Source organism: Capsella rubella, unplaced genomic scaffold, assembly GCF_000375325.1.
Source record: "Capsella rubella cultivar Monte Gargano unplaced genomic scaffold, Caprub1_0 scaffold_2, whole genome shotgun sequence".
NCBI lineage: Eukaryota > Viridiplantae > Streptophyta > Magnoliopsida > Brassicales > Brassicaceae > Capsella > Capsella rubella.
The window spans coordinates 5277761-5304090 of record NW_006238922.1 but is presented as its reverse complement, the minus strand read 5'-3'; the positions used below and the strand labels follow the sequence as shown (position 1 = coordinate 5304090).

At 41.1% G+C, this 26330-nt stretch overlaps 2 long non-coding RNA genes and 1 other non-coding gene across 6 annotated transcripts; all 3 read left to right on the top strand.

The window, feature by feature from the left end:
* The first annotated feature begins 586 nt into the window (after window positions 1–586).
* On the top strand, window positions 587–1620 carry LOC111832034. 3 transcript variants are annotated; one of them, XR_002835162.1, is made up of 3 exons: window positions 587–778; window positions 892–1173; window positions 1311–1620. It is a non-coding gene; the product is annotated as an uncharacterized LOC111832034 (long non-coding RNA). The 3 variants fall into 3 exon arrangements; XR_002835163.1 differs by having other exon boundaries at window positions 592–778; window positions 892–995; window positions 1088–1620; XR_002835161.1 differs by having other exon boundaries at window positions 593–778; window positions 892–1620.
* A 338-nt stretch (window positions 1621–1958) lies between these two features.
* Window positions 1959–4841, top strand: LOC111832204. 2 transcript variants are annotated; one of them, XR_002835240.1, is made up of 4 exons: window positions 1959–2078; window positions 2847–3025; window positions 3198–3261; window positions 4044–4841. It is a non-coding gene; the product is annotated as an uncharacterized LOC111832204 (long non-coding RNA). The 2 variants fall into 2 exon arrangements; XR_002835239.1 differs by having other exon boundaries at window positions 3163–3261.
* Window positions 4842–15732: 10891 nt separating this feature from the next.
* On the top strand, window positions 15733–15838 carry LOC111832239. The gene has a single exon (XR_002835277.1). It is a non-coding gene; the product is annotated as a small nucleolar RNA R71 (small nucleolar RNA).
* The last annotated feature ends 10492 nt before the right edge of the window (window positions 15839–26330 follow it).

The window sequence follows — 26330 nt, the reverse complement described above, 5'->3', positions numbered from 1 at the left end:
CTTTCCATAAACAGTGCCGAGTTTTAGTAATATAGAAAACACCATTTGCTTATTCAGGCATATATTAATATTGTACACAAAAGGAGGATTTGAACTCGGGTTGCTTATTCTTAAACAAAGTAAAAATAGCCACCAAGCTACACATTATATTGTACAATGTCATCAAAACTAACTTTGAAAACTTTTCATCTCGTCTCACAAATACTTGTGTGTTTTAAAATATGATTATATGACATGAAAGAAGAGATTAACACAAGCATATTCATGTATTCAAATCACAAATTCATCAATTACTAGAGCATGAAATCTCTGTTTAAAATATGCAATCTTTGAAATAAAAAAAACAAAAGCTCGATTGACCAAAAACAAAAGACCGGGCCGCTTTGCGACCCGGCCACGCCATTGCCCTCGCAAAATGAAAGAGATGAAAAAAAAAATCGTACAAAACGGATTACTCTACCGAAAGTTATCGCGTTTTCAAGTTTTGCAAATCCTTTTTTGGACTCAATTTGGGGACGTAGGCAAAGGGGAGGCAAGGGGGATAAAAGAACGCTGGAATACATTTTATAAACTTAACCTTGTAATTTCAATTATTTACAATTTATGTCAATCTCTAAGAACATATACACCAATAAAAGAAAAACCTAGCTTTCTTCATTCTTCGTGGAATTGCAAGGATGCTATTCTTCGGTCTCAGTCTGGGAATCGCTGGCAATAAAAAAACGCTCTCTTCGTTCTTCTTAGAATTGCAAGGATGCTCTCTACAAAGTATGCTTGTGTAAGTCTTCTCCTTCCTATTACGTTTTTGTGTAGCTTCAGTGGATTAGGGGCTTGCGAGTAGCTCCAATTTTCCCTCTTTATTTCTCTTATTATCTATGAAAATTTCGGCAGCTGGACTGTGATACATACCTCTTCTCCTCAAACGCTTGAAGGCGTTAATTAGGGCATGGAGGGTGGAGTCTTAGTGGAGAAAACATATGATTAGATTGAATCATGTACGTGGCAGATATTTCTTTGAATAACGTTTCACTAACTCCATGACTTACCACTCAAAACTTGGATACATATCTCTTCTCTGTTTTTTTAGAGAAAAATTTTTATCCAAGAAATTCTTAATCAGTACGTGTGAACACTTGCATCACACACCTGAATCACTATCTCAGTTTGAATCAAGTAAGAAGCCTCGTTTTTGTGGAGTAAATTGCAGAGCTGGTTTTATTTTTTTGTTTATGCAGTTCTTTACTACACCGCACTTAATCTCGATTTACTATAAAAACATCTAAATCAGAACCTGAATTTTTCCATGTCAGTTATTTTCATGTGCTGTTAGGAGGGAGAAATACGTAGTCAATTTCAGAGATTGGAATTGCTGCTCCACTTTAATTTCCTTAGGCAGCTCGTCCATGCAATTGTCCTATCTCTTATTTTCTGTTTCATTCACCAAGGAACTTCACCGTTTTCATTGAGAGGTTTGTTATGTTTCAGTGTAGTCGTATTGTATGATGTTTTAATGACACTGTTTGCAGTTAAGAATAAAACAATAATAAAGTGAACAACTTGTAGTGTTCTGTTATTTAGACAAATACGTATCAGATTGCAGGGATATAAGATTTGCTACTAGACTTTAATCTGTTCATGCAGCTCTTCCATTTTATTCTCTTAAACCGGAAGTAAAAAAACGTTGTTTTAGTATTGTTGTTCATCTTGTTTAACGCATGTCTTTATTTTCACGCATCAAGTAAAAGAAACACTACAATTTTTTCCTGGGATTTATTTATACTTCCAGCTCGTCAATGGCACATAGAATCATATGTAAACTATGAACTGGTTACAAAATTTCCCACAAGCAGAACTTCAAATTACTGTATGTGAGGATGCTGTCTACTTCCAACTACTGTATGTGGGAAATATTCAAATGAGAACTTTGAAGGCCGAAGAGGGGAAAGGTTCCATGTTTGGGTTTGTTTAATAGGAAGTGTACATTCTTATCTCGGATAACCCTTATTCTTTGTTTCGCTTTGTGTAGCTTCTGAATTATTTTCCTTTACTTTTTCAGAACCTGCAAATCTTCCTCTGAGGTAAACGCTAATGCATCTTCTCTTATTTTCTATGTCAATTACTTATGGGTTAATGAGAACACAACTTTGTGGGGGTTTGAACCCTTTGCAAACTATGAATTGGTTTGTACCCTTTGCAAACTATTGGTTAATGAGAACACCCTTTGCAAACGCTAATGCAAAGTCTCTTATTTTCTATGTCAATTACTTATTTTCTATGTCAATTACTTGCATCATTACGTTTCTTCCATGGGGGTTTGAACCCTTTGCAAACTATGAATTGGTTACAAAAATTAATTATGGGCAAACCATCAAACCAGGATTAAAAAAAAAGAATAAGGCAAGACCTGAATTATTTCTGTGTCAGTTCATTTCATGTGCTTCTGTTTAGCTTCAATGGATTAATGGTTTCAGTTCATTTCATGTAGTAAATAGCACAGATGGGATTTGCCCTCCAATTTATCTTTTTCAACGCATGCCTATACAACCCTTTCTTTACATTTAGCACATATTTCTATTGCGTATCTTGTTCATGCACTGGGTCTATGAATTGAGTCTATGGTATATCAAGTATTTTTTTAAAGCATCTGTATCTCTTCCATGTGCAGTGTTGGTTTGTTAAATCTCACAAATCGTCGTTTTTTATACGTTTGGGTTACACATGGATTTATGGGAATATTAAATAGTAACTTATGGATTTCGTATTGAAGATTAATCTTCTTATGTTTACAGATGTAAACATTATCTAAACTATAACTTGATTGGAACGTGCTTTTGGTTTTGATTCAGATTTTGGAAGCAACCTTATCTAAACGTTCTAGATCTTTCTCTTATTTTCTATGAAAATGACTTCTTTGGTACCGCTCTCGGAAATCTTCGGTAAACTGAATTTCAAGCGCTAGGGTGCTCTCTACGGTAAAAGACAGGAATCTTCTATGGTGCAAGGCTGCCCTCTATGTTATGCTTATGTAAGTCGTCTTCTCCTTTGTTACATTTTTCGGTAGCTTTAATCATGCTCCACTGTTCCTTTTTATTTTGCTTTACTAGGCACGTTTATTTTAGAAACATAAATCTTTGAACCAGTTACGATTTGGTTATTGTCTAGCTTTGATGATTGAAGAGGTTCAGAGTATTTTGCAGAGATGAGACTTCCCATTGCTGTTTAGGAACCTACAAATTTTGGGTGCAATCCTCCTCTCCTCAGGTAAACACTATTCCGGGCATGAGTAAAATTTGTGAAAGAGATACTAAAAAGAGATAAAAAAACAACTCAAATATAATTTTCATTGGAAAGATAATATCAACTCAAATTAAAGGCTTAGAGCACCCACATAGGTGAGCTTCTGAAATGAGAGTTCTCAACTTATGTGTTTAAATTTAAATACAAAAAGAAAAATTAAACCATTAGCAATTGGCCATGTGGCATAAGAGTTTCTCATGAGTATTTCACAGTCTCTAATTTCTCTCTATGAGTATACTCATAACCTCTCTTTTGAGATACTCTGATCTCCTTCTCTCCGATCTCCTTCTCTCCTATTTTTTTTGATTTTTTCTTTATTTTTAGCGTTGAGATATCCATTGAGTATTTACCAATGGAGTTATACAATAAAAATAGTATAGTATGCAAAAGTACAATAATGTTTTTATTTTTGATTTCTTCTAAGGAAATGTTAGTTATTTATATTATGAGTGTCATTTATGCTGTTTAAGAATTAGTTGATATATATATATATATATATATACTGTATTAGTATTGGTAATATATACATCTAACAAATGAAGATAAAAACAATCTACATTTCATAAATTCTAAAACATTATTAATAATACTTTTAGGAAATGTAATACCTCCATTAAAGAATACCCTTTCCAAAATTTAATCTTTCTAAAACTCTGAGATATGTCCAAATGCGTAGAAACTAAATTTGATAAACAAATTTAGTTTGATATGTGACAAAAAAAAATTATATTCTATTTTATGTCCAGTTTACTATCATCTCAATGGCCCACTGAATGGGGAGCTGCGAGAAGTTGAAACGACCGACCGAAGCCTCGTTCACCCAGAAGTAGAAGTACTTCTCTCTCCACTTGTCATCTCGGTTTGGGATTCCTTGGAGAATCTAGCGGTCCGAACAACGGGACAGGTAGTAGGTTCCCTGGTAGCTTGAGTTGTGTTTAATAACACACAACTTGAGAAGCTTGTCGACCCCGAACGGTAGTCCCTCCTCTCGGGCACGGATGTATAACCCGACGATGTGGCGAACGAAGTTCGGACACATCTAAGGGAACGCAATTCGAAGCCGCCACAGAACTCCGGGATCGGGAACACCAGCCCACATCTCTTGAAGTAAGTGGTGTAAGCGCATCAGTAGCCGGTGGGGACTGTCTCCTGCGTATACGGTGGTCCGGGAGAGAGGATCATCTCAACGGACGGTGGTACGCCGTGCTTTTGGCGTAATTCTGCTAGATATTTATCGGTTGTAATCGGGGCAACGTGCCCACCCCAAACCTCTTTTGTGGACATTGTGATGTTCAAATTTACAGGAGAGATTGGGAGCAAAAGCGAGTAGTAAAAGAATAAAAGCATAAATACAGACGGTTCATGAGAAGAAAGGTGAGGTTTTTTACCTTGTTAGTGGACGATGATGTGATTGGAGGAGTCATGTAGCCTTCAGAAGCCTTCGATTCTTGTAGCCCAAATTATTATTTTGAGTCTACATTTTTTTGTCGGAACTGATTTGTTTACCTAGTGTTTTCGTTTTGTCTTATAATTATTAATTCATATAATTTTTGTGCCTAAAATTGGATGTCTTCTCAATTTAGATGGCTTCAGATGAGATTAATTTAGTGGTATATATCTATCTATATAGTGTAGATGTCCTTGTTTTGTACTTACGCCTATAAATCAGAAAATTATTGTATGTCTTTTAATTGGATTAAATACAATTTGAATGGTCTATTTTTTGTGCGTAAAATTAGTTGTCTTCTCGCTTGAAGTGGCTTCAGATGAGATTAATTTAGCGGTATATCTATCTATATAGTATAAATGTCCTTGTTTTGTGCGTAAATCAGTTGTCTTCTCGCTTGAAGTGGCTTCAGATGAGATTAAACCCTCTAACTCTCTGATGGTCAGGAGATACTCGTGATCATGGATAGTGAAGGTGATGTATCCCAATCCTCCATCTGAATCTATGTCCGGATCATCCTCATAAAGATGTATGACAAGCGTACCGAGGAACTGAATTGTCTCCTCTCGGTATGCGTTTCGCGGACTAGTCATGAGGGTGCTGAGATGACAATGTTCGAACATATACTCGACATCACCCGAGATAGCCAGCTCATCCATCGTCTGCTGGCAAGGGTACCTCGTGCCCTGAAACTCATGCTGCTGAAACAGCTTGTAATACTCTCCCGGGGCTAACCACTTCTCTGCCTTCTTCTTCTGCACTGACTTGCGAGCTGGGACAGGTGGATGCTCTTCAAGCTCATAATCACTGTCATCATCCTGCAGCTCCATTGGTTTCTTACCCAAAGACTTATTTGCTCTGCTTCTTGCCTGAGAAGGACAAACACCAGACGCTCTCTGATATGCAGCTTTCTTCTTCTCCATATAAACCTTAGACATAGACTGAGGAGATGCACGCTCTGTTGGTTTACAACAATACTTCTCACGCATTTAATGCAACAAATCTCTTGACATTATGATACTGAAACAGTTGGAACTCAAAGCTAAAAGTTAGCTTGTTAGTGTGCCAAATATCAAGATAAAGGTCGAAATGTGAAAGAGAAATGCAATGAAAGGTAACACTTATCAAATTTACCACTTTTTCACTTCTCGGTCGAGTGAGCTATCCCAGGCATACGCGCGTCAAGTAAGCGGTGGAGATGGTATGATCGAGTGATGCGAAATTCGAGTATCTGTCGGTGAAGTCTCTGCTGGTCGAGTGAGAGTGGCGCGTGAACTTTGCTGGTCGAGTAAAGATCTTCACCATCGAGTGTATGTCGAGTGAGAAGCTGACGGCCGAGTACGAGGTTGTTGAGTGAGCTCCGAGTAACAACTGGTCGAGTGAGCGATCGATTGAATTAAACGGTCGAGTGTTGCTTCGTGTGTCGAGTGAGATGAAGACAAGGGCAGCTCATGTGGTAGTCGATCGAGTACCGCTTGGGAATCCGGCGAGTCGAGTGACGTGGAGATGTTCGGGTGAGCTGTCACTCGAGTGAACTGAGACGATTGAGAGGGGTGATGATTATCGGGTTAACTAGTTCGCGGTCGAGTGGTGTGCGACGAGTGAGGAGAGAAACGAGACGGTGGCTGGAGTGGCGTCCGTCGAGTGGGGAGAGAAACGAGACGGTGGCTGAAGTGGGAGGATCGAGTGAGGAGAAAAATGAGTGATGGGGAGAGTGAAAATAAGGAAAATTGAGTGGGAGAGAAAAGAGTGTAAAAAACTTGTGTGGTTGGGGTGAGAGATAGGGAGAGGATAAGGGAATCGATTTTTTTTTTTTTTTTTTTTTGTGTGTTTGTTTGTGTTCCCCTTGAAGTAACAACCCAAACCCTCTGAAGTAACAACCCCAAACGGTTTTTTCTTTCCCACTCCACATTTTTCTCTGTATCATCATTGATTCCACATCCGCCATCACACTCTCCTTTTAAATGTTCTGATATTCATGTCCAAACTCCATCAATGTGTGATCTTGACCAACATAAAACCAAAAACCAAAATTAAAAAAAAAAACACAAGAAAAATCGAAGCAATATGTACATGATACCTTTGGGACTTCCTCCCAAGTGAGCTTGTTTAATGTCACTAAGCTTGACTTTTATGCCTTTTAGGCTTTAGGAGACTCATAGAGAGGTATGGAGGACCCCTCTGGTGTCTCTTGATCAGCTAGGTAACGCTTGACACGTTGACCGTACCCAGTGAACTCGCTGTCATTCTTGTTTAGGAGAGTGATCGCACCGAATGGCAAAACATCTTTGATTTCAAATGGTCCAGACCATCTAGACTTGAGCTTTCCAGGAAACAGCTTAAGTCTAGAATTGAACAGCAAGACGTGATCTACAGCCTTAAGCTCCTTAACAATAATCCTCTTGTCATTGAAAGCTTTGGTTCTCTCTTTGTAAATTTTGGAACTTTCAAAAGCATCAAGACTGATTTCCTCAAGTTCATGGATGTCAAGAACTCTTTTTGCCTGGGCTGCATCATTGTCCAAGTTCAGAAGCTTGATAGCCCAAAGCACCTTATACTCAATCTCCACAGGGAGATGACATGCTTTACCATACACTAACAGAAAAGGCGTCCTTCCTATTGGTGTCTTGAAAGCTGTCCTGTACGCCACAGAGTATCATCCAACTTGGTAGATCAATCTTTCTTCAAAGCCCCAACAACTCTTGATAAGATTCCTTTTATCTGCTTTTTAGAAACCTCTACTTGTCCACAAGTCTGGGGATGGTAGGCTGTAGACACCTTATGTTTCACACCATATTTCTTCAACATGCTTTCAAAAACCTTGTTAATGAAATGTGTACCACCATCACTGATCACTGCTCTCGGTACTCCATACTTGGGAAAGATGATGCTCTTGAACAGTTTCAGAACAACCTTGTGATCATTGGTGGGACTTGCAATGGCTTCAACCCATTTTGAGACATAATCAACTGCAACCAGAATGTAGACATTGCCATTTGATGGAGGGTTGAACGGTCACATGAAATCAATTCCCCAAATTCAAAATCGGGTTTTGAGGCATCTCATTCCTTCTGTTGATGTTACCCATCCTCTGGCAGGCGTCACACTTGGTGATGAAACTGCTTGCAGAACCTTCTGAACTGTTTTGAATGTAGCAAAGTGTCCTGCATATGCGGATCCATGACAGTGCTCAAGCACTCCCTGCACTTCCCCTTCTAAATGCATCTCCTAAACAGCCCATCTGAACCTCTCTTGTACAAGTAAGGTTCATCCCAGAAGTAGTGGTTGACATCTTTAAAAAACTTCTTTTTCCTATAATTTTCTGCAGGAATTTCTCCACATACCTTGTAGTTCACCACATCCGCATACCATGGATACTCTCTGAATTGACTGCTAGACATTGAAGCTCATTCATAGCCATTCCTGTGTGATGCATCTTCTTGCATATCTCGAGGACCATAAGATGTTCTTCAGGCATAGAGTCATCGATAGGGACTGGATCTTCTATTTTCATTCTGGACAGGTGATCAGCAACGCCGTTCTCTATACCCTTCTTGTCAACAATCTCCATATCAAACTCCTGGAGTAGAAGTATCCATCTCAGCAGTCTCGGTTTGGTATCCTTCTTGGAGTATATATGCCTAAGCGCATCATGGTCTGTGTAGACAACCACTTTTGATCCCACCAAGTAACTTCTAAATTTCTCAAATGCAAAAAATACATCCAAAAGTTCCTTCTCTGTTGTTGCATACCTCCCTTGTGTCTCATCAAGAGTTCTGCTGGCATAGTAGATAACATGAAGCTGCCCCTACTGCATAATCAGATGCATCACACATTATCTCAAAAGGATGATCACAGTCTGGAGCTTTGACTATTGGTGATGAGACTAACGCTTTCTTGATATTGTTAAAAGCTTCCAGACAGCTTTCATCAACTACAAACTCGACCTCCTTACATAGCAGTCTTCTAAGGGGTCTTGCAATTTTTGAAAAGTCCTTGATGAATCTTCTGTAAAACCCAGCATGCCCAAGGAAATTTCTTATATCCTTGACTGTCTTGGGAGGCTGCAACTGTATCATGACCTCAATCTTTGCCTTATCAACCTCAATCCTTTTCTCTGACACCTTGTGTCCCAACACTATCCCTTCGTTCACCATGAAGTGGCATTTCTCCCAGTTGAGCACTAGGCTTGTCTCCTCACATCTTGCCAATACCCTGTAGAGATTCAACAAACATGAGGAGAAGGAGGAGCCATACACGAAAAAAATCATCCATGAACACCTCCACCATCTACTCTATCAATCCGAGAATATAGAGGTCATACAAACCAAAAGGCATGCGTCTGTAGGCAAATGTGCCATAGGGACAAGTGAAAGTAGTCTTTTCCTGATCATTTGGGTGGATAGGGATTTGGAAAAATCCCCTATACCCATCAAGGAAACAGTAGTAGGGAGGATTGGCTAATCTTTCTAATATTTGATCAATGAAAGGAAGAGGGAAATGGTCTTTCCTAGATGCAGCATTCAGTTTTCTGTAATCAATGCACATCCTATGGCCAGTGATAGTCCTAGTGGGGATCAATTCATCTTTTTCATTTTATCACTGTAATTCATCATTTCTTAGGTACACAATGTACAGGGGATACCCAAGTACTATCAGAGATAGGATAGATAACCCCAGCATTTAACAGTTTAAGAATTTCTTTTTTCACAACTTCCTTAAGATTAGGATTCAATCTTCTTTGAGGTTCAATACTAGTGTATGATTCATTTTCCAGATTGATCCTACGCATGCAGAGACTAGGTGAGATCCCCTTGATATCATCTAAGGAATAACCTATGGTCCTTCTATATTTTCTAAGCTCAGTGATTAGCAACTTTAATTCCTCATTACTCAAGCTAGCATTCACAATGACAGGATAAGTAGAGTTAGATCCAAGGAATACATACCTCAGTCCTAATGGTAGCGGTTTGAGCTCAACCTTTGGAGCTTTTAACTCAGACCAATCATCATCCGCTGCTTTGATAGGGTCAACAGCTGGGTGAGTGATCGGGTTGCCACTGACTTCCTCCTCTACTGCGCATACCTCCTTGACAGACTGATGCAATTCTTCAAAATGTTCTGAATCATCAATTGCCTTGTAGGTATCCAGCAATGTTTTGTAGACCTGGGTCTCAGCATGAAGAAATCCATCTGATCCATTCTTTGTCAAGGCCGTCTTGAGATGATCCTCCTCAGCAAGTTCTTTTAAAAGTTCATCAGTTAGCTGATCCATCTCCTCTATCCAGAACACCTTGCCAATGATTGTTGGTTTCTTCATGGACTCCTTGATGTCAAAAGTCATCTTGAAGTCTTTCCCAAACATAGATCAATTTTGCCTTTCTTAACATCAATGATGGCTACTGCAGTGGCTAGGAATGGCCTTCCAAGAATCAAGGTGATGAATTCATGGCCAGTTCACTTGAACCACACAAAAACGAGGAGCTACTTGAAGCCGAGAACACACGGCCACGAACCACCGGCCACGAAGAACAGCTTGTACCGGAGGAAGCATTGATCGTCCCGGCGGGTCCTCTAACAAGATCAAGAACTAAAAAGTTCAATCAAGCCATCAATGGACTTCTAAAGGAGCTAAACAAGACTCAAGAAGATGTCGTTCAATCGTCACTCATAGTGATCACGGCTCAAGAGGATCGGTAAAGGGTTAAGTGTTGCTTATGCACTCTTTTTCCCTTTTCAAGTTTTGTCCCAATGGGTTTTCTTGACAAGGTTTTTAATGAGGCTTAAGTAACATTTTCAATCCCTTTTATCAATCCAATTCGTGGTCCAAGGCCCACTCACAAAGCCTTGACCCATTTTCTCTTTTTTCTTCAAACTTTGCATTTATTACTTTTGTTATTTCCAAGACTCTTGCATGAGCTTGCATGAGTGTTTTGTGCATGCTCTAACATGTTTTTCTCCTCTCCTTCGTCCTCCCTTCTCTATATAAACCCCATGTATCTCTCTTGTGCAAACCATCAAACATTTTATTCTAAAACTCTCTCTTTACTTGTTTGATCTGAAAAGTGTGTAATATCTTTTCAACTTGTTTTCTTCTTAGTGTTTAATATCTAAGTTGGATCCAAGCTTGTAGTCTAAGAGTTTCTCATCCCTCTTTGAAGTACACCTCATTCTCCCCTTCATTCCGCTGCATCCACTCCATCTCGTCATCACCCACATTCATCGTCATTCCGCTGTTTTGTTCAAGATCTATCCATCAGTCCCCATCAATCTCGCCACTCCCCATTCAAAACCAGCAAAGTGGTCCTTGGAACATAGATTCACGGCAAGAAATCTATCATGTGGTATCAGAGCCACTTTATAACCAGGTTTTGAAGTTCCATCCCGAAATTTCTGTTTTTCTGATTTTTGTTCAATATTGCGTGAATTTTATAAAATAATTGGCTTGTTCAAAAATTGTGAAACCAATTGTTTTAGAACCAGTGAAGAGTCTATTATTTTCTAAAATTAATTTCGGAATTTGTAGAGCCAATTTGCTATTTTTCCAGATCTGTTTAAATTTGTCTGTTTTTGGACTGTTTACTTGTTAAATTTTTTATTTTTCAGGTACAATGGTGACAAGTGAAGAAGAAGAAGTGTCATCTACATCTAGTCTTGAGAAGAGGATTTTGAAATCGGTCAGATCCGCCATGACAACACTGATCGAAGAAAAGATTGGAGCTCTACATTTTCATGAAGTTAATCCGGAACCAAAGCCACCAGACAACACAATTAGATCAACACGGAGCAGTCCACAAAAATTCTCTCACACTCCCAAATCGAAATATGTATTTTATTCTGATTCTCAACCAGCTAATGAACCCTATAAATTTTCAGGAAAAAGTAACTACATAAAATGGGAGGAGTGCATGAACGAGTGGTTTCACTACAACCACATCCTTAGAGAGAAGAGATTAGCTTATGCCGTTAGCCAACTCGTGGAGACGCTCACCAATGGTGGTTGCAAGAAGTTGATTATCGCTGGTACTACAAGGAGACAAGTATCACCTCGTGGATAGATCTTAAGAAGCTGCTAAGGAATAAATATGCTCCACAAGCCAATGCTAAGAAACCAGCCTTTTTCAAAGATCACAAGAAAGTCCCAACACCCGTGGAGGCTAAGCCGCAGCCAGACCTTGTTGAGAACTTGATCAAGCACTATAAAAATAAGAAAATGGAGGATAAGCCAACATCTCAACCGAAGAAGGTCACCGAACAAGTTGTCATTCACAAGCAAATTCTAAAAACATCATTTGAATCAAGCGGTGAACCGAAGCAATGTCAAGGTATGGAGCAAGAGAATGAGAAAGCTAGAGGGGCAACAAAAGAGAGAAAATGATGCTCCAAGAAAAAGCTAAGTGTACTCTTTCCTCTTTCCATTCTGAGTTTGTGCTCGATAAACTAACCAAATTTGAACCGAAGCAACCGAGTAGCATTGTTTCATTCTCACAGGTTCATGAAGAAGCAACGCTAGGAAAAACACAAAGGAGTATGTCGTTGAATTGTGAGTTGGAACTGCCATCTAACTTTGTGCCAAAAAATGTTCCTAAGCCATTTCCTTGTGACTATCTAAGAAAGCACTGCAAGGAAATTGATTTCATTAGGAAAGGTCCTAATTTGTTTGTGTTGATTTCTGCTCAAGATGAAAAACGTTTTGGTTTAGAAAATATGAAAGAATTTTGTGTTTCAAAATCTTTTTTTGATAAGATGATCCCAACTTTTGAAACATTTGTCCTTGAAAAGTTCTTTAAACCAGAATATGTGCTATTTGATGAGCTTTGTGATTTTAACTCTTTTAAAACTGAGAATGTATTGGTTAAACCTTTTTCTGAAATGTTTCATTTGCTTGAAAGCATGATGAATGAATCAAATTTGTTCCATGAGCTTTTCAAACCAACTATGAAGTATAATACGTTTATTCTTCACTTTTCTATTTCAAGTATAATGCACTTGTTCTTTTCCATGAGTGTTCTAAAAGAAGCAGGTGACATGAAAAAATATACGTACTTTGGAGAAGAACTCATTTGTGATGTTCAAATCAAGGAAAATCCACCGGATATACACAACCTCTCTCCAAAGCAACGAACTCATGATGTTAGGGTAGTCTTGAAGCGTTAAAAAAGAAATCAAACAAGAGAGGAAGATAAACGGTTCAAGCCACCCAATCTGGAAAAGTTTAAACACCAAGACATCTATAGCTTCATTCTCATACAAGAAGAACCCCCAGATCCAATGATGATGATAACAAACTCTAAACATGCCAAGGACCATATTCAGGTAAGTAACATCTCATCTCGATTTATTTCTCATGATTCAAGGACTTTGATAATACACTTGCTTTTGGCCAAAGGTGTTGGAGACATTGCAGATAATTCGGATTTGAGGTCAAATCCTTTTCAAGTGGGAGAGGATGATGAAATCATGGCCAGTTCACTTGAACCACACAAAGACGAGGAGCTGCTTGAAGCCAAGAACACACGGCTACGAACCACCGGCACGAAGAACAGCTTGTACCGGAGGAAGCATTGATCGTCCCGGCGGGTCCTCTAACAAGATCAAGAACTAAGAAGTTCAACAAAGCTATCAATGGACTTCTAAAGGAGCTAAACAAGACTCAAGAAGATGTCGTTCAATCCTCACTCATAGTGATCACGGCTCAAGAGGATCGGTAAAGGGTTAAGTGTTGCTTATACACTCTTTTTCCCTTGTTAAGTTTTGTCCCAATGGGTTTTCTTGACAAGGTTTTTAATGAGGCTTAAGTAACATTTTCAAGCCCCTTTATCAATTCAATTCGTGGTCCAAGGCCCACTCACAAAGTCTTGACCCATTTTCTCTTTTATCTTCAAACTTTGAATTTATTATTTTTGTTATTTCCAAGACTCTTGCATAAGCTTACATGAGTGTAATTTCCAAGACACTTGTGCATGCTATAGCATGTTTTTCTCCTCTTTCCTCTTCTCCTTCGTCCTCCCTTCTCTATATAAACCCCATGTATCTCTCTTTTGCTAACCATCAAACATTTTATTCTAAAACTCTCTCTTTACTTGTTTGATCTGAAAAGTGTGTAATATCTTTTCAACTTATTTTCTTCTTAGTGTGTAATATCTAAGTTGGATCCAAGGTTGTAGTCTAAGAGTTTCTCATCCCTCTTGGAAGTACACCACATTCTCCCCTTCATTCCGCTGCATCCACTCCATCTCGTCATCACCCACATTCATCGTCATTCCGCTGTTTTGTTCAAGATCTATCCATCATTCCCCATCAATCTCGCCACTCCCCATTCAAAACCAGCAAAGTGGTCCTTGGAGCATAGATTCACGGTAAGGAGTCTATCACAAGGGATCCTTAGGATCTTCATCCATTTCCAAGACAAAGAAATCTGTTGGAACTTCAACAACACCAATCCTTATAGGCAGGTCTTCCAAGAGTCTATGTGGGAGCCTCACTGATCTGTCATCTAGAATGAGAGATATGTTGCATGCCTTGTATCTTTTGAACCATAAACGCTTAGCCACATACAATGGCATCAAACTCACAGAAGCTCCAAAATCACATAGGCATCTACTGAAAGATAAGGGGCCTAGTGAGCAGGGTAGAGTGAAGGATCCAAGATCCTTAAGCTTCAAGGGAGTGATCTTCTTCTGGATAATGGTACTGCATTCATGACTCAATATCACCATGCCCTGGACTTCTTTTTCTCTCTCCATAACCAAATCTTTGAGGAACTTCTGATAAGGAGGGACAAGTGCGAATGCATCCCGCAATGGCATTCTCAACTCAATCTCTTTCACTTGCTTTTCGAATAAAGCCTTTTACTTCTCAGCTTGCTGCTTTTTGAATCGTCCTAGAAATGGTAGAGGTGGTTTGTATGGTGGGGGCACGTATCTCGCAGGTTTATCCTTGGAAGCTTCAGGTGTTTCAGCATGTTTCTCAGCAGGTTGAGGAGCTTCTTCAGGTACGACTTCTGATTCTTCCAAAGGAACAACCGGATCTTCATTCTGACATACATCTTCCCCTTCCAAGTCTTCACTGTCCTCAGTGACTACAATAGGTCCTTGTCTGGGAGGCAAGTTTTTACCGCTCCTCAGCGTGATGGCATGAGCAAACTCCTTAGGATTCTTAACAGCTTTTTCTTGGAGTTGGCCAGGCTTTGGGGCAGAAGTAGAAGCAGTTTGCCTTCCATATACTTGATCTTGGAATTCAGAGTCTCAATCTTCATATTCAGATCATTGTATGAGCAGTCCAGTCTCTGAGTCAGCTCAGCAAACTTCTTAGCATTGTCCATGGAGCCACTTGCTTGTCCCTGTAGGAGTTGCTGGAGCATGTTTTTCATGTCATGGTCTGGTGCCTAAGGAGGCGGAGCGTGTTGAGGTTGGAATCCTGGTGGTGGTTCTGCTAAAGGTTAGTAACCTTGCTGAAATTGTTGTTTGGGCAAATAACCTTGGTTGTAGGGCACAAATGGTTTGTTTTGCCCCTGATGCTGCTGTTGTGGAGGTGGATAAACCTGATCCTGGGGGTTTGCAACATTGGTGCTCCTATAAGACAGATTGGGATTTTGCTTATTAGGATTGTATCCCTTATTGTATCCACCTTTGTTTTGGACATAACTTATCTCCTCAGATTGTTCTCCCTCCCCATCCAGAATCTGGAAAGCGTCGTCTTCAGAGACGAAATGGATGTTCCTCTGCTGGCTCATCAATAGTTTGTCCAGCTTATCATTCACAGCTTTCATCTCCTTCTTGTACTTCTCATCAAGATCAGTGCTTGCCCTGATGGTTCTATCATAGTCTTCATTGTAGTTGCCATCAGATTGGGATAGGTTCTCAACAAGCTCCCAACCTTCGTCGACGTCCTTGTTCAGAAAGTTGCCATTGCTGGCAGTGTCAAGCAACATCCGGATCTTTGGGAGAACACCCCGGTAAAGAGTACTGAGGAGAGACTCCTTGGTGAAACCATGGTGGGGGCACTGAGACTGATAACTTTTGAAGCGCCCCAGGCTTCACAAAGCGTTTCTCCATTCTTCTGAGTGAACCCAAAGATCTCCTTGCGCAGACGTGCAGTTCTGGAGTTGGAGAAAAACTTGGCAAGAAACGACTGCTTGCATTGATCCCATGAAGTGATAGATCCTAGAGGAAGAGTTTTCTCCCTTTGATGAGCTTTGTCACCCAGAGAGAATGGAAAGAGACGTAACTTGAAACCGTCCTCACTGACCCCATTGTTCTTGGTGAGACTGCATAGACGATCAAACTCATCAAGGTGATCCAGGGGGTCTTCCATAGGCAGGCCATGAAATTTATTCTGTTGGACCATGGAGATCAGACCACTCTTGATCTCAAAGTTGTTGTTCTGCACGGCTGGAGGTACTATACCCTGACGACGGGTATGGTTGTGTGGAGCATCACCAGCTCCAATCCGTGTAGGTGCCCGTGGTGGAGGTGGTTGTCATGGTTTTCCATCTCCACTTGTGGTAGTGTAACTCTGTTGCGTTGCTGTCTTGATGCAGGTACTAAGAGATCAATATGGTCGGAGGGCTGGAACAAGTTCTCTGTGCCTTGTGACCGTGTGTGCATACAACTCAAATCAGCTTAGCTCGCGAGACGGTTGAGTGTGTCAGTCGAGTAGGAGCAGTTGAGCAAGAGTTGTACCTGAATCAATAGACAAACAGAAGGAACAGAGTGAGTAACTGTAGCGAATGTTGAGTAAAAATTTGATCTTAGAAAGTCTGAACTGAAGTTAACAAACAAACACCCAAATGGCAGCGGCGCCAACTTGATTACTCGAGTATTTAACCCGATAACTTAACCAAAGTAAAGTATATGCGGGATCGATCACAAGGAGAAATGGTACAATAAAGACTTGCGAGACTCGTTCTTAGCTAAAGCGGAAAGGGTTTTTGTTTGGTTTTCAGTATTGTAAATAAAAATGTAAATAAAAGAGAGACTAAACTTATGAATTAAAGACATTGGGCAGCAGGGTATTTTCAGAGAATCAATGAATAACAAATAAAAGGCAATAAGGAATTCAAACTTGAAGAATCGTTCTTGAACGTGAACAGAAATTTAGACTAATTCTCTCTCAAGACATTAATCACTAAATCCAACTATTCAATTACTAAACTCTCATTTGTAATTTCCTAGCCAAATTCGCATTATCAAACATGTTCATTTGGTTCACAAAGCATTCTAACATCAACTCTCGCAGGTTAGAAATACAATGCTCAATTTACATTCATATAGGCATTTTATCGAACATCTCTGAAACACATAAAAGCCTAAGTTCTAAAACAGGGTGATCAATCCTATTCTAGCATTGAGAACATGTAAATTGAAGAACCTAAAGATAAAGAATTCCCTAAGACATCTAATCTGTCAAATCATTGAATTCTCCTACTTGGAACCCTAAAACCCAATTGAAGAACTACTCAGACATAGCAATTGAAACAAAGCAAATAGATATGAAAGAAAACATGATGAAATTGCAAATATAATAAGAGAGGGTTTAGAAGTCTTCTCCAAGTGTCAAGAGGATGGATTCTTCTCCCAAAATTGTTTAGAAAGCAAAGAACAATGTTTAGAACTCAAAAATAGGGAGGATGGCTGCTAAAAAGTCGAGCCTAGGGTATAAAAACAATAAGAGACGAGTTGGGTCGGTTCTGAAGTGTTTCGGATCAAATATGGGCCAAACAATGCATCAGAGGTTAGGGACCGATCGATCTAAATGTTAGACCGATCGGTCTAATGCTCCCAGGTTTTACTTCTGCATCAGCTTCAACAACTCGTCAGAATGACCTGTCTTCACGACATCGGGTGTAACTCGTGAATGCACCGTTAGATTGCCTTGAAATTACTTGAAAATGAAAGCTAAAATCTGTCTCATTTTGTGTCAAAATATGAGAAAGATCTAACGGTGGAAAGTTGTTCATCTGATCTCACATCTGACACTTCTACATGAATCTACATCTCCAAATGTGTGTTTGCATCCCAAAATGGCTCATTTTATTCCAAAGCAACCTAAAACCTGTAAAGACTCTATAATGGACTAAAAGACTCTAAAAACACACTTTGACTCAATAAAAGTTATAAAATAAAAAAGAAAAGAAACACTTAAAACCGATAAAATCACAATATATCAACTCCCCCCCCCCTCCGACTTAGATTCTTGCTTGTCCTCAAGCAAAACAAAAATCTTAACCAAGAGAAAAGGTTTGAAAACATGAGAACTCACATATTCTTTTGGGATCATGCTCTTACAATTGCCTGCAAACCACTATCACAAAGTTTATATTAAACCGTACAATAATGTACTTCACCATGACATCATGAGATCCCTAAATCACAAAGAACTTCAGAATCAAATAACTTAACCTTTTAACATTCATTAGCAGTTGCATGCACTCTCACAAAAGGGATATCGGACACGTTATGGTCTAGGTGTAAAGGCAGTTTTAAGTGACTCAAGTGTTTAAGGTTCAATAGTAATACGAACGGATGCAAATCATTATGGAAAATCATAGTGAGACACAGACCAATTGGGAGGTACATAACTTCCTTCTAACTCGGATAATCCTAACCACATCAAATCCCAGACAAATCACAAGTATCATAGATGCTTTACAAGTAAACTAAAGACATATCGACTTTTCCGGTTCCATTCTTTCTCCTTTCCCGTTCTCTTTTTTTTTTATTCTGCTTTTTTGTTTTTTTGTTTTTTTTTTGTTTTTTCACGGGGGAGTGGAACCGGTTCTCGTCTCACAGACTGCATCAACAAAACTCAATCATGATAGCACGCATATGCTCATAGATATAACAAAATAACCAAAAGAACTCAATGTCAATCATCCCCCGTGAAGGACCTAAACATTGAGGGAAATATTGACTTAACGTCGAAAGAACCTAAGGGTCGTGGAAGACCTAAAGGTTGGGAGAAAACGACCAAATGGTCGTTAAGGACCTAAAGGTCGGGGAAATATCGACTTAACGTCGAAAAAAACTAAAGGTCGGGGAAGACCTAAAGGTTGGGAGAATGACCAAATGGTCGGAAAGGACCTAAATGTTGGGGGATATATCGACTTAATGTCGAAAGAACCTAAAGGTCGGGGAAGACCTAAAGGTTGGGAGAAAACCGACCAAATGGTCGGGAAGGACCTAAACGTCGAGGGAAATATCGACTTAATGTCGAAAGAACCTAAGGGTCGGGGAAGACCTAAAGGTTGGGAGAAACCGACCAAGTGGTCGAAAAGGACCTAAAGGTCGGGGAAGTATCGACTTAACGTCGAAAGAACCTAAAGGTAGGGGAAGACCTAAAGGTTGGGAGAAATACCGACCAAACAGTCGGAAAAGACCTAAAGTTCGGAAGAAATAACGACCAAATGGTCGGAAAACGTAAAGGTCGAGAAATAATTAAGGTTGGATAAACTAAGATCTCGATATTTTCCTAGGCGGAAACAAACAAGGATGAGGAGAGACCTGATCTATTGAGAAACTGACCTAAGATCAAGGGATAATGATCGCGGCTTAAGAACAAAAATTGGTTAAAGGAAACCAAATTACAAATAAGAATAAGATTCGAAATAGATCAAGTCTTAATGGGCAAAAGGCAGAAATATCTACACCCACTGAATTCGAGGACGAATTCACTTTAAGGGGGTTAGACTGGTAACGCCCGCGTCCCAAAATTATGAAAGGGGGCAATTTGTTCTAAGGAAAATGATCGCTTGATGAGCTTAAGTAGCTAAACTACTAGATCAAACAGCTAGAAGGAAAGTTAAACAAGCTAGTAAGCACGATAACTAGCTAGTTCAGCTGAGGTGAGTTACACTAGCTGGAGGACTAGCTAGTTCAGCTGCATGAGCTGGCCGACAGCTCAACCGAACTCGGTGAACTGATTGAGTACTGACCCAGCTGGATGGACTGGGTAGCTGACAGTCGAGCTGGTGGACTGTGGTAGCTCGATAGCATGCAGGGTTGTGACTGGAAGGGGTGTAACTCTCCGAAGGGATGCAACCTTTCGAAAAGGTGCAAAGAATGGGCGTGTCCTTTCGTGGAACACCCATTGGCATCCTATATATAGGATAGACGCCACACACTTGGTGATCATCATTTTTCCATCAACACCTAAGTAGAAAAGGCGGTGCGGCTCGGCGGGTACAAGAGACTCGACCGAACTGATACGCACGCTACCTCTCTATCGACGGTGCGAAGAAATGATCGACGGTCTGATCATAAACTAGGCAGACGGGAAAGATGGTCGATGGTTCGACCTTAAGGAAAGAATGATTGATGATTGGGTCGATTGGCCAGATCAATCGATTGTGACGTTTACAAGTCATCGGTGGTATCTATTGGGTCACTGGATGATCGGTGCTTTGATAGGGGGATCGAAGCTATCGATGTAATCATTCCATACCAAGTCCGATAAGTCGAAGGAGGGAATGATAGACTATCACCGTGCATCGGTGGGGCTATAAGTTCCCGTCTCTAAAGTGTACTAAGCCAATGGGGTTGGTTGGTTGTATGGCTAAGTCACAAGAGATGGGTCAAGGTAAACTATTCCGCTGCGTACATGGCTTTACAGAGCAAGGCCGTGAGCCGAACCTAAGTAAACAAGACACATCTTGGTCGTTCCGTCTCGAAAGAAGCCGAACAGGTACCCTTGATTGTCGGACGCTGAGACGTCTAGGGTGGGGGTCTTTCAGTTGCCTCCCAAAAATCGCTTATTTTTGGTCTGTTCCATTCGTACCATTTCACTGATACCTGTTCGCTCTTCGTCTGGTAACCGCCCAATTAGCTCGTTCGGTGAGTGAACATCACAACTTCTTCGACTACCGTACAGCTGGTCGAGCTTCCAAGCAACTGGTCGAGCTGGTGTTACTTCCGGACAGCTGAGATCGAGCTGGTACCACTACCCGGCAGCTGGCCGAGTTAGCTTAACTGATCTTTTCAGCTGGATTGTTCGATCAATACTTCTTCCTTTTCCGTTTTCCTATATTTCGAGCTGACGGTCAGCTCCGTTTAGACTTGTTCGAGTTTTCCCCTTCATTCTCGAACTAAGTCTCGACCAACGATCCTATTCGGGATCGCGGGCGTTACAAGTCTCCCCCCCCCCTTGAATGGGATTCGTGATATGATTACGGTCGAACAAGACCCGAAGCACGAAGTGGAAGAAGCCATTGACAAGAAGCAACAAGAAGACAAGGCCAAGCTCGAAGACGAGGAACATCACGTAGCCGAGAAGCAGCTCAAAGCGGAGGAAGCACTAGGCTCTTCCGCAACCTTTGTGCGACCATTCGCTCCACATCCTTTGATCTAAGAGATCCCCCGATCCCTTAGGTGCAAAGCCTACCCTTACTTCAACTTCAAGAGTGTCGATTCTAGGAGAAACATATTATGTGCTCACATATTATTGAGCTCCTTAAGCCTTGAGCGTGTTGGATTTGTCCTCAAATCTGTTTTGCCTACAACACGCTCAAGGCTTAAGGAGCTCAATAATATGTGAGCACATAATATGTTTCTCCTAGAATCGACACTCTTGAAGTTGAAGTAAGGGTAGGCTTTGCACCTAAGGGATCGTGAGATCACTTAGACCAAAGGATGTGGAGCGAATGGTCGCACAAAGGTTGCGGAGGAGCCTTTGATTTACCAAACTTGGACTTGCCTATGGATATTACACACCAAAGAAAAGAACAAGAGAGAGTGATATAACTTAGAAAGAGTTTTTTGATAAAAGATTAGATGAGTTACAAATGAGAGATAGAGGGGGAATATATAGTAGAGGGGAAAGAGAGAGAAAAGCCTTGGAAATACACAACTGCCTTGGAAATACACTTATGCAAGACCATAGATCAAGTCTTGGAAATAACAAAACATTAAATGCAAGAAAGAAGAGAAAAGGTAGAAAATGGGCCAAGACAAAGTGTTGGGCCTTGGACCCACGAATTTGGTTTGGTAAATGGCCTTGAAAGTGTTACATAGGCCGCATTAAAAACCTTGTCAAGAAAACCCAATGGGACAAAACTTGACAAGGGAAAAAGAGTGCATAAGCAACACTTAACCCTTTACCGAACCTTTTGAGCCATGATGATTATTGAGGAGACTTGAGCCATGTCTTCTTGCTTCTTGTCTAGCTCCCTAAGTCTTCCATTGGTTGATGGGTTGAGCTCCTTAAGCCTTGAGCGTGTTGGAGGATCTTCCGGGACGTCTAGTGCTTCCTCCGCTTTGAGCTGCTTCTCGGCTACGTACTGTTCCTCGTCTTCGTGCTTGGCCTTGTCTTCTTGTTGCTCCTTGTCAATGGCTTCTTCCACTTCGTGCTTCGGGTCTTGTTCGACCGTAGTCATATCAATTCGTCCCCGAATCCGAGTCGAGTGTTTCTGTTTCCATCTCCTTAAACCACTCAGGATAGTCGGCCCTCATCTTATTTTCGGTTTCCCAAGACGATTCCTCGTGTCCTCCACAATTCCACACGACTTTTACCGTCATCATCTTCCTCTTCTGGGTCCTTTTTCCATTCGATCGATGATTCAAACCGGTATTGCTCCACCGTCAAATTGTCTCGCAACTCGGTTGGTACGGCTGTAACAATTTTGTTTCGATCACCTATGCATTTTAGTAATTGGGAGACGTGAAACACCTTATGAAAAGCATCAAGCTTCGGTGGTAAGTCAAGTTTGTATGCAGTATTCAAGTTCACCCTTGTTCCTAACGCTTTCTGGAATGCCTTCCAAAAATGTGAAGTGAAACGAGTATCCCGGCCGGAAACGATGCTTGCCGGAACTCCATGCAACCGTACTATCTCTTCGATATATCTTGCTGCAATTTCTTCGGCTCCGTCTGTTTCTGAGATCACTATAAAGTGAGCAGATTTAGTTAGTCTATCCACCACTACCCAAACTGCATCGTGTTTAGATTTCCCTTTGGGCAATCCGGTCACAAAATCCATCGTCACATGATCCCATTTCCACTCCGGCATTGGTAAGGTTTGCACCAACCCACTCGGCACTTGGTGCTCGGCTTTAACGAGTTGACATGTTCCACACTTAGCAACCCATTCAGCCACGTCCCTCTTTATTCCTTTCCAGTGATAGTACCTTTTCAAGTCACAATACATCTTTGTTGAGTCCGGATGAATCAAGAATTTGGATTGGTGAGCTTCCTTAAGAATTTCTTCTCTTAACTCCTTATTTTTCGGAACGCACACCCGACCATTCACCACAATGGTCCCGTTGTTAGAAGTTTGAAACTCTGTCTTGTTATTCTCGGCCCACAATTTCAATTCTTCGTCATTTTCTTGAGCCAACCGAATTCTACTAAGTAAATCCGCTGGGTTGGCTGCACCCAAACCTAATGCTTCCAACTCCGTAGACAATGCATTCAAATGCAAAGTTCCCATCATATTAACCAACACCTCCTGGTTTCTCTCGGCCTCAACTTCATAACGTCTCCGACTTAATGCGTTTGCCACCTGATTTGCCTTTCCGGGATGATAGGCAATATCTAAATCATAGTCAGCCACAAACTCCATCCACCGTCTTTGCCTTAAATTTAATTCTGGCTGGGTGAATATGTACTTTAAACTTTTATGGTCGGTAAAGATTTGAACTTTTGCCCCGTAAAGATATGCTCACCAAATCTTAAGAATAAACACTACTGCAGCCATCTCCAAGTCGTGTGTCGGGTAGTTCCCTTCATGTTTACGCAATTGCCTTGAGACATACGCGATCACACCACCCTTTTGCATTAGGATGCATCCTAATCCTGTGATCGAGGCGTCGGTATAAACCACGTACGGTTCATCTGTTTCCGGTAACACCAACACCGGAGCACTTGTTAACAAGGCCTTTAACTCCATAAACTCTTTTCGCATGCCTCCAACCACTGGTATTTTGTATCTTTCCCTGTTATTTTTGTCATAGGTTGCGATGTACTCGCAAAACCTTTCACAAATCGTCGTTAGTATCCCGCCAACCCGAGGAAGCTTCTAATCTCCGTAGCATTCTTCGGACGTGGCCAGTCCTTAATGGATTTGATCTTCTCCGGATCCACCGACACACATTGATCCGAGATAATATGACCAAGAAACCCAATACTCCTTTGCCAAAACGATCATTTGCTTAATTTTGCAAAAAGCTTATGTTCTCTTAACCCCTCCAAAACTTCCCTTAGATGTTTTTGATGAGTTTCCCTATCTTTCGAAAACACGAGGATGTCATCAATAAAGATTATCACCGACTCATCTAAGAATTCTCGGAAAACACCATTCATCATTTTCATAAATGCTGCCGGTGCGTTGGTAAGACCAAACGACATTACCACAAACTCGTAGTGGCCATAACGTGTCCGAAAAGCTGTTTTCGAATGTCTGATGGTTCGATCGGAATTTAGTGATAACCTGAGGCCAAATCTATCTTTGAAAACCACTTCGCACCTCGTAGTTGGTCCAACAGCTCGTCTATCCGGCGTAATGGATATTTATTTTTCACCGTCACCCTATTCAATCCTCGATAATCAATACACAGCCTAAAGCTGCCATCCTTCTTCTTGACAAACAAGACCAGTGAACCCCATGGTGAACTACTTGGTCTTATAAATCCTTTTTCCAACAACTCACCTAGTTGTTTCTTTAACTCCGCCATTTCTGCCGTTGCCATCCGGTACGGAGCTTTAGATATAGGAGCCGTTCCCGGCTCAAGTTCGATTGTGAATGGATCTGACCGATGGCGGTAATCCACACACAGTCTCAAACACGTCCGAAAATTCCTTTGCAACCGGAATATCTTTAAGTTCCGCATTTGCCCCAACTTCCGTCGTTGTGATTGTGGCTAAATATGCCTCACAACCTTTCTCAACCATCCTTTCTGCCTGGATTGCTAAGATGACCAAACTTCCCGATGTTGATCTTATTCCTTGGAATTCTATCCTTCCTTCCTCCCTCTCAAATTGAACTCGTCCCCGGTGACAATCAATATGCGCCTTGTACTTCCCCAACCAGTTCATTCCTAAGATAACATCGTGTTTCTTAAGTTGAACGACGATAAGGTCAGTAGGCATATTGACACTGTTGACGACAACTGAGATTCCCCGAATAGTTCCGGACGGATACATAGCTTGTCCGCCGGCTGCTCGAACCATTCCATATTCGGTGTTTGGTTCTATCTTGAACCCACCCTTTCCAATAATCTCCGAACTCACAAAACAATATGTAGCTCCGGAATCGAATAATGTGTGAGTTTCCACATCACCTATATTTAAGGTTCCTACACATTCCCCTAGAATGCTAAGTACCCTTTTCCTTTATGCCTCATGATGCCATGCAATGCATTATTAAACCATATAACAAGTTTCACGTACCAGTGATCGAGCTGAAATTCCCATCATCAATTTCCTCGGAGAGCTCATACACTCGTGGTGCGACAGCCTGCCTCTTAGGTGGTGGTGGTAAGTCATTCCCACCATTGTTTCCATTATGCTCTGATTTAAACTTAGGACATTCCCTCTTGAAATGTCCCGCTCTCCCACAGTAGTAGCAAGACTTTTGATCTCCAACATTTTCTTTCGGAGTTCCTACATCATTCCAGGGACAATTTTGAATCGCATGATCCCTGCTTCCGCATCGACCGCATGCACCAACGGCCTTCCAGCAGACACCGCTATGATACTTTCCACAAGTCTTTCATTCTCCATACTTAGTATCAGATTTTGTATTCTCCACCTTGTCCCACTTTCTTTTGTTGTCAGTGGTTTTGGTAGTGGTACGTGCCGAATGCTTCTCACGTTTCCACTGTTTCTCTTCCTCGAGCACCACTTCAATCATGGCCGCCTTCTCGACCAATTCAGACACCGAAATAAATGTACGAATCAAACAATGAGTGCGAATCTCAACTCGCAATCCTCGAATGAATCGGCGCACTTGGGCATGTTCATCCTCCAGCTCCTTTCCAACAAATCGCCTAAGACGGTTGAACTCTTCATCATATTCCCGGACGGTTTTATCTCCTTGAACCAAATCCAGATAGGCACATTCGAGTCTGTCCCAAGCTTCCGGTGGAAAGTATTTCTTTTTGAATTCCTAAACAAAATCCGCAAAGGTCTGAATCTCTTCACCCATGCGTTTCTCAATAGACAACCACCAATTATGTGCATAACCTTCGAGGAAGTGCACAGCAATGTCCTTCCGGTAGTCCTCCGGATAGCGAGTGGAGTTAAAATTTCTCATAAGTCGACTCCTCCATTCATCGGCCACAATCGGATCCGAACTTCAAGAAAAATGCTTGGTTCCCAACTTCGTAACGTGGTCAAGAAAAATCAGATAATCACTCCTTTTCCTAAAAGGAGTTGTTGGCGCTTCCTCCGTACTTCCGACATTAATCTTGTTAACTGTTTCTTGTACCCCAGGATCCGGTACAAGTGCTTTAGTCAGTACAGCCAACTGTGACATCATTGCTTTCATTGTATCCCACTGTTCTTCAGCCGAGGGTACTCTACTCATATTCTTTTCCTCCACAGACACCCCACTACTTTCCGGATTCGCATTTTCCGAGGGTTTTTGTCCAGCC